This window comes from Lepisosteus oculatus, chromosome 3 (assembly GCF_040954835.1).
Source record: "Lepisosteus oculatus isolate fLepOcu1 chromosome 3, fLepOcu1.hap2, whole genome shotgun sequence".
Classification (NCBI taxonomy): domain Eukaryota; kingdom Metazoa; phylum Chordata; class Actinopteri; order Semionotiformes; family Lepisosteidae; genus Lepisosteus; species Lepisosteus oculatus.
Genome location: NC_090698.1, coordinates 62,361,639 through 62,370,891, shown reverse-complemented (window position 1 = coordinate 62,370,891; position 9,253 = coordinate 62,361,639). Strand labels below are relative to the sequence as shown.

The window sequence follows — 9,253 nt, the reverse complement described above, 5'->3', positions numbered from 1 at the left end:
CTCCTTGTGCATATACTGTATGTAGTAGTTTTCGTCTAACGGTCTGAAGATACCTTAGCGACCGAAAAATCTATCTGGGTGGCCAAAAAAAGAAACCATAGAGACATTTTTCACTGGTACAAATATCCACGCTCTGGAGCAGCAGTAGGCTTTTTAGTAAACGATTATGACAAACATTACCGTGGATCTTTTGATTTGCAGATCTTTTTATCGTCGTACTTAATTATTTAGTGACCACGTTGTTTTCTTTTCTTAAGAAATACAAAAATAATAATAACCACATCTAGCATAGTTAATTATTTGGTTTGAATTGCGGCGACTGCAGAAAAAAATAATGCTCCATTTCTAGACAATTTTGGTCACTGAAAACCTTATCCAAAGATAAAGGATTTAAGCAGAAAAAACAAAGTGGGCTGAGCTCACAGATCTCAGAATAGCCTAAAGGGATCTACTGTTTAGACGGTCAATAATAAACAACCTCGCAGGACATGGATGTGATTTGTTGAAAAGACTTCTTTAAAGAAAACGTTATCTTAAGCGAGAAAGTAAACAAGCGCTTAGTCATCAAGCTGTCTCACTCATTAAGAAAAAGCCCTTAAGCGTGATATGTCCTTGCACTTTTACAGAGATTTAAAGCATTTTGAAAAACGCTATTCACGATACGGAACGAATGTAGTGAGTTTGTGGCAGAGATAAAATAAAGATGAAGTAGAAAGGATTTTTTTTTACATTTTTTAAAATGTTCAAACGCATCGGTCCTTTAGGCGTCTTTACAACGGAATGTGAATGTTTTCACGTGTTGAAAAAAAGAGCGGTGTTTTATGATATGTGTAATATTTTTGATTAGGTAAGTGACAGTACATCATATTACTATACCAGCCTTTCCAAATCCGTGCACCCACCCCCCAAAAAAGTTTTCTTTCTTAGTTTCCATTTTTAAGGTTTTTTTTTCTTCTTTGCAGCAAGAAATGTGTTTGCAATTAGAGACCCGAGAGACAAGGAGTGTGAGTGTGCGCTGCTGGCGGCTGATTTGAGCGAAGTTGGTGACGTCACTCACAGACAGCCTTCTGAGCAGAGCGAGTGGCACACAGGTTCAGTATGCGAGTGGAGTTCTACAGGCTGGAAAGGGGATAGTGGTTAAATCACTTAGCATTAGTTATTCTACATGCGCTGCCTCCTCCGTCTTCTGTTCTATGGAAATACGATGATCACACTAGATATCATTAGCCTTGACTGGAAAAAAACTATCCGTTACAGTTTGGGAGAATTTTAAAGAGGCGAAACGTCTGCAAAAGTGTTCTTCTTACTCTTCAGTTTTTGGAGTACAGTCTCAGGAGGAGATTTTGGCTTCTATTCCCAGAAGGTAAGGAAAGTCCAAACACCTCTTAAGGTGTTTTTGTGTTGTTGTTGTTGTTGTTGTTGTTGTTGTTTTCCTATATTTTGGCACAGTGACAATAAACAGCATCTCGAGTTTTGAGTTTGCTCAAGTATTTTTTCTAGACCTTTATCTTATAAGTATTATTACTGTAGTTATTGTTATATCACCTGTGCGTCTCGAAGTTCAATTACAAGCGACGTGAGTAGTGTCTTTCTTTAAGTTATGTATATAGGGAAAAACTTTAAATAAAGATGGTAGTCGTTTAAGTTGGAACTAAAAGGAGACCGACTTTCTTAACTTACGCATTTTAAAACTACCATACGATATGAAATAAAATTGATTCTGCAATCAATTACAGTACTCTGCAAGGCAAGTATTTGCTCAGACCTTTTTCAACTTCCACGTTATACCTTATGGATATATTAACTACGTTCATCCCATACTGTGCATTGCACTCAATAGTGTGTCGAACTGGTAAAAATATTGATCAATGTAAAACTGAGAATCGTGAATGGAGTAGTTTTGTGATTGTGGTGGTGTGGGGGACATTTAGCAGTAATGATAAACTACAGAAGGAAGGAGTGTTTAATAAGAAAATACTTCCAAGGAATTGCACACTGTGCAGATTTACAGTTGTGATTAGAGTAGGATTTCACAGTTCAAGAAAAGAGAAAGGAGCGTTTTCTTCGCCATAGCTGCTCTCTGTAAGAATTTACAATTTCTTGTAGTAAACATTGTATTTAAAGGTACATTTTCTACAAATGCATGTTGTAATTTACTCAGGTATTGTATATTTACTTTGAGTGTTTATGACTTATGTTTCTTGCATTGGAATGGAAGTAGCAAAAAAATAAGGCGCATTGTTAATATAAACTTAATTTGAATATACGTCATATGTTTAAGATAAAGTAAAGGCAATATATTGTGTTTTTTATTTACTGTAAAATGCACATACGGAAGACTACATGTTTAATTATATTTTTAGCAGGCTCGAATGGATTTAAATACCTCAGAATGCATGCGGATTAGAGGTTAGTACAGTACTTGATTGCAGCTCATTGACTGCCAGAGAAAGATGTTTAAATTACTTTAAGTTTGCAAACTGTTATTTTGTATGAATGTGATGCTGTCATTTATTTTTGCGTTACACGTAGACAATAGGGGAGTTTTTTTTTCCAAATGTATTTATATTACGTACTTATACTGTTCTGATATGCAGTGTCTAACTTCGAATTCCTCACATTGAACGTTTGGTACTTCAGAGCGAGTACCGGGAGAAGCCACTGGGAGCGCATTTCCGTGTGAAATGTAGGCAAGGGTGTCAAACAACAGGCGCTATTTATTTGAAAAGTGAATACAATGTAACGGAGCCGCCCAGTTTCTACTTCACAGAACAGCTAGATTAAGGTGATGCTTGGATTTGCCCTTGCCTCGCCTATCAAAGACTTTCATTGATTTTTTACGAATTCCACGTTGTGTTTTGAGGTCTTGGTTTATACAAGCAGTTCCAGATGAAAGTTCGTGGCGTTTTTAGGATCTGTCTGGATTTGCGTTATATGTTAAAATAGTTACACTGTGTCACGGTGGCTTGATTAATGACAACTCGATCAACTGCTGATGAAAGCTGATAAGACTATTGACAAAAAAGAAACCTTAACACATCGATAGCATTCAGAGAAGTGTGCGGATTCCTGACATGAGCTAATGTATAGTCCTATTAAATGTATATAATGATCAGACGGAAACTTTAGGTTATATGTTGAGAATTGTTTAGCCCTACTAAATGTATGTTGTAAAATAAGCATAGTACATTTATAATGTGTACAAAACGAATGTGTGGTGTTTTTCTTTTGGCTGAAACAGAATCCAGTACAGACTCTTAACTTTACAGGTGGGTGTAAAAACGTGGGAGATGCTAGTTTTAATTCAGACATGTAAATAAGCATTTTTAGTGGTTTTAGTTTTAGTGTGGTTTTAGTTTAGCCTGAATTTTGAGACTGGGGTGTGCATGTAAATCACTGCACTTTGCCATAAATGTGGGCTCTGCTTTAGAAACATGTTGACCTTCATTCTGGAAAACACTTATTTTTCAGACTTTACTGAATCATTCAACATTGTAATTATACAGGGAGTCAGTTGAAAAATAAAAGTGCTTGTTCTGTAGTTCTATTTTTTATCTATTGAGCACAAGAAGAATGGTCTTCTGTTAAGATATTGTTGTGACATGGCGAGATAATACAGACCATTTATTTTTTCTCCTAAATGTGAAAAGAGTGGAATGTATTTTATGGACTGGAAAGTAATGCTTGATGTGACTTATACCTGCCTCAAAACCTACCCTTTATAAGCTTTTATTATTATTTTATTTTATCTTTTTCTAATAAGTTTAGGAGAAAATTTACAACAGATTTGCAAACACTTGACCCCTCAGATCTGCACATTGTAGCTGAACAACCTGAATTACAAAATGTTTTATATCCAAATAAAGCTGGTAGGTTACAGATGTATTATACCAAAGGCAACTGTTGTAGTTTCACATTTGCAAATGGATGTATGTCCCTGATTTGTGTTAAAATGAAGGCATTGGAATAGATGCCCTTTATGTGCAATATTAGATTAGAAAAAAAATGTTCCTGGTTTGATTTTTAGCATTTTTCTTTTGCTTGAATTTTGATTCTTTTTCAACTGACGTTTGCTTTGTTCTTTGGGTTTTACCCTTGAATTTTCATTTGCTGAGCTTAACCTTACAGTAGAAAGTCAATGTTGCAAAAATGTAATCAAGTAAAATTGCAATAAATTCAGTTATTTTGCTTATTAGTTGTTTTTTGTACCACCATTATGTTGAACTGACATAACATGTAAATTCATTATGGTGATTAACATTTCTTATCAACTCTGTAGACCAACATGGAGTCTGCTATGAATGTTATGGGTTAGAAGCATGAGTGGCCGCCTCTGAAAGCAATGTGACCTGCACATCTGCTGCTCATGCTTTGCATGAACAACATACTTGCATAGTTGTTTGATTCTATCACATTGCACTCATTGAATGCCAACAAGCATGTGTCTCCATCTCTGTCCACTACAGTAGATGCAGAATGTCAACCCTGCTCACCCGACAAATGTTCAGTGAGACTCATATATGTCAAATAGGCTGTCCATGGTATGTAATACTGTGCTCACAAGAAGGCTGTTTGTGTGTGAGTAGCACGAAGATGTGCATTGTGTTGCTGAATTGTCATGTCAGGATTAGCTCGCAAGATGGGCAATAAGTGGTGCTTAAGGGCTTGATTAATAAGGCACTGTGCAGTCAGGTTGTCATCATTCACTACAAGTTGAGTTCTTAAGTGATAAGACACTTTGTCCAAGATAAATCACAGTGAAGCCTATTCAGTGTTGCACTTAAGCAGAATCAGACTGAATGCCTATTGATAATGGCAAGGTATCGTGACAGATGGCTCCTAGATCGCGGTCTATGATTGATGCACTGTGTTTAGCTGGAACGTCTTGCCTGGTTAGGAACATGCTGGCTGTGAACACCCCAGATGCAATGCTCAAACCTAGTCCAGCCTCCAACATATTGATTGCACAGTATTGTTGTTCATTTGATAAGCAGGGCATATTGGAATCTTTCTATGTTTTTCCTTCTTGATGTGTATCAGGCTTGACATTCAACAGGATAAATAACCTCATCACCTGTACTTAATCAGCTCATGCTAATGAGGTACTGTAGGTCAGTGAATATTCCAGTCAAAGTCACATGAGTAATATTATTATCAGCCATGAATGATCAATTAATCTAAATTACTCCAAAACATGTAAACCAGTATACTCTCTCTTTCTAAAAACATATATACATAAGTAGTGGTAGCACCATTATCACAAAACCGCCAGCATACCCTGTACTGTACCATGAAGGTGAGTTGTGCTAAATATGTCTGTTCAATACATAACAATGTAGTTTCTATATTTTCCTTTTAAAATGGTTCTACATCTTCTGTATTTGCATAAGGAAAATATCCTCTTATAATTATTTTGTTCCTCTTTCTGTGACATATAAAAACAGGCTTTGAAATTTAAAATGCTTGTGATACAAAGCTTTAGTTGATTAAGAAAATGTGAATGAACCTGACATTTACAGTTTGTGCCAACTAACTGAAGCAACATAAATATTTTATGAGCAGTTAGAGAAGTTATTATTAAATGGTTTCTTTCATATCCAATTTCGTTTTACATTCTGTAGATCCATTTATGATTTGCAAAAATGTGAAAAGTGTAAAAAAAGGTGTGACAAGAAACACATTTTGTTTTCTGATGTCAAATGTCTAAAATGTGGAGAATTTCCTGTTTCACGCAGCAAATATAATACTGGCATAGAGGAAGCATGACTACATGTAAGACTATGTGAAATATACAGAATATATGAAAGTTAAAACAAGGGGAAGTCCTACGGTCTCATTTGGTTTCTAGTAGTTGACAGATCTTAGGATCTTATTTAAGTATAAACCCGTTAGGTCTTTCAGTACAATTAGGCCACCGTTGCAATTTATATAATGACTCTCAAGAATGCAGGCTTAAACTGCTTGTAAAAACCTAAAGGAAAGCTTGTTTGTTTATGAAATGCAGGGTTTAAAACCAACAAGTGCTGAAAAAAGGTTTGGGTGTTTTCTTCACTAGGGTATGGACTGCATTTATGTTTAGAAGATTATTATCAGTTGCTTGAATAAGTGCTTCAGTTATTGTTTGAACATATTTTGTGAAAATATTTTTTGAATGATTTCTCAAAAGCTTTTTTCCCCAAAATGAAGATTTAACATTTTTGCTGGGTCTATTTTATATGAATACTTTCTTTATAATTAGTTTATCTATATATTTGGTTTAGGTAAAGAACTGCAATGCATTAATGCTGGTAGTACCTTCTCAGTCTCAGTTTTGGGATTTTTTCTGTAGGTGGTCCTGGGTTTTTGTAAATGCTTTATTATATGTATTTGAATACCAGTAAAAGTTAAATTAATAGATTCGAATTGATCAAGTTAATCTTTCAGCTCAATATGAAAGCTATGCACTGCTTTGATTTTTAACGTTAAGCTGTTTATACAAAACAAGTTATTTAATCTGGTTCACAGATCTTTCTTGTTTCCCAAAGCCAGAACCACTGACCAGCTGCATCAACACCTCTTGAAACGTTAGCATTGGGGCCAACTATGCAGTCTCCTGTGTTTTATGTTTTTTATTTTATTAACTCTGAATAGCTTACAGTTTTCTCATACCTCCATTCTATTAAATAGGACCATTTTTCGTTTGTGAATTGCTGTGTCTGTAATTCTTCTCACTCAGCACATTCACAGTTAAACATTATTGCACAAATGGGATGTACATAGATTGGAATGAGCCTTAGTGTGGAAGATCAAATAAACTTCTTCATAAGCTTATAATTGGTATCCCATTGGAAAGCACAGTCAACCTGTTCTGGAGAGAAATAAGCATGCTGTATGCATGCATGTGGAGGTGGTTTGTTTTGGAAGTATAAAGAGCTTTACTTGCATAGCCCACTCCACTAATATGTATTTTAGGAGTTTTGATGTGAAAATGTTGGTGGTAAAATAAATACTTCTAGATGGTGTGGTGTTATTTAAGTGTATGGCCAGTGTGAGTTTAGCACAAGTGGTATAGTAGACCCTATATTGCAAAACTGTGAGCTTAATGCTTTGGAATTATATCAGTATCACTGTAGTGCTCTGATATTAGGCCTTGATATAACACATTGCAAAGCTGTTGCAGAAAAAAAAGTTAACCCATAGGGAAATATTTCATTTTTGTTTGCAGCAAAACTGCCCAAAAAGATTCAGAAGTACTTAGTGAAATGCTTTTTGAAAGACATCTGTTGAGCACTTGCGCAATAACAAAACCTGCTTTGATGCTACAACATCAAGAAAACAAAAGAGCTCAACAGTTCTGTTTGTTTATAATGCTGCGTGTTGAATGCAAGCATGGAAAATGTATCATAACATCTGTCAGTGCTTGAAGCCTTGATCAGCATTGTGGCGGAAAGTGGAATGAGAAAAAAGATTTCCTGTTTCTTCTTTAAAAATATATTACAGATACTGAAGAAGTAGTTCTGGTGTATGACTGATATCTCTCATACTTGTCCTCTATGAATTAGAAAAGCAGGCCGGCCATGTGGCACAGTGCTAAGCATTGCTGTCTCGCAGTGCTGTGGCCCTGGGTTTAATTCTGCACCTGGGGTGCTATCTGGTGGAGTTTCTCCACATGTTTTCATGGGTTTACCCACAGTATTCTAGTTTACTCCCACCATCCTAAAATATATTGGTAGGTTAATTGGCTTCTTGGATGATTGGCCCTTTTGTCAGTGTGATGAACTGGCATTCCATTCAGGGTGTGCCCTGCCTTGTGTTTGTTGCTTGCCAGGATAGGCGTAGGCCTTTCTGTGACCCTAAACTGGAAGACTGAGTTAAAAAAATGGATGGATATTATTAAAAAAACTAAGCAAAGGGGCAAAATGTGTGGTGTCTTCATTGTATTATGAAACGTTCTGATTTTGCTGTTAGATTTCCTTTAATTATGTGTAGAGGAGCCAACATATAAAATGCATAGATTGCCTAAAGTGATATGTAAAGCACATTCTTCATTCCTAGCTGGCAGCGTTCCTCATAAATGAAAGACATTGGTCTGACATGAAACTCGAGCACCAGTGTCTGTTGTATATTTTAAAAGAAAAGATGGTCTTTTCGGGGATGTAAAAATAAATACATGGAAGGGTTACAGTGAAAGATCTAATTTTTATTAGTATAATTTTTATTAGGTGCTTGATATGCCTGCAGAAAATGTTGAAGCACACATCCCATTTTTGCATATTTTATCTCCACAGTGCAAAATAACAAAGTGTTGCAAAACACAACTTGTGAAAGGACAGGGGGACCTGTGGCTTCTCACACAATAAGGAAGATTATAAAATGTCTGTGTGTTGGGCAGCTGAAGATCCCTTATGCCCTACTATACAGCAATTGTAATTTTCACTAACAAAGTGGTTTTTAATCCCCAATTCTCTTTTTCTGGGTGCCTTCAGGTAACAATAATGGGGATTTTGCCTGAGGGCATTTGACATTTCTGCCCAAATTTATTGATGAATTCCAAAATGAACAGTGACCGAGTCCTCTGACAAATCAAGTACAGTATCTCTATATCAAGGCAACAACCTCTTATATATTGTGTATATAATATATATGCACAATTAACAAATTATAGATGGTTGCAGGTAGGTTTCTATGTATGTTTAATACTTTACCCTTAACATAAAGAGAAACTCTTGAATCAATTGGTTGCAAGCAATCAAACCACCATGATAAACTGTGAATGATTTCCCATAATTATTTTTAATAAAGCCCAGTCTTTCTTGCCTGTTCTGTTGTGCGTGCTTAAACGGATCCTGGGCTTGCATGTTTTAATCATGCTATAACAATGCCTCAGCTTCATGGAAAAGCAAAAGTACAATGCTGTTATTGCTGGCTGAAATGTTGCAATACATTATATCACTAGGGCTTTTAAGACTTCTCCGTCGTCAGTCAATACACTCCTGCAGCTCTTGTAGCTTGACAGGAAGCAAGACATGAGTAACTTGTGTCACCAAGTCAACCATGTGTAAAGATCAGTACCATTGTTCCCTGGTTACACCCCTAGTGCACAGCCCGGTTGGATTTTGTATGCTTCTAATTGGAGAATTTCTTTCTAGTAGAAAATGCCATAAAACCAGCTTGTAAGTAGTGTTTTCACAACTAAAACATTTCATCTTTTTCAAAGTTATGTTAATTACATCATTAACTACTGTACTTTTCTTATTTACTGTTTATTAAAAAA

General features: G+C 35.9%; 1 protein-coding gene across 2 annotated transcripts in view; it reads left to right on the top strand.

Moving 5' to 3' along the window:
• The first annotated feature begins 1,076 nt into the window (after positions 1–1,076).
• Positions 1,077–9,253, top strand: part of lpar1 (lysophosphatidic acid receptor 1) — a 58,822-nt gene continuing 50,645 nt past the window's right edge. Inside the window, exon 1 of one of the 2 annotated variants that reach the window (XM_006626567.3) lies at positions 1,077–1,363. The gene's annotated coding sequence lies outside the window, so the exon portion shown is untranslated. The remainder of the gene's footprint in view (positions 1,364–9,253) is intronic. The other variant, XM_015361233.2, reaches the window with a different exon arrangement.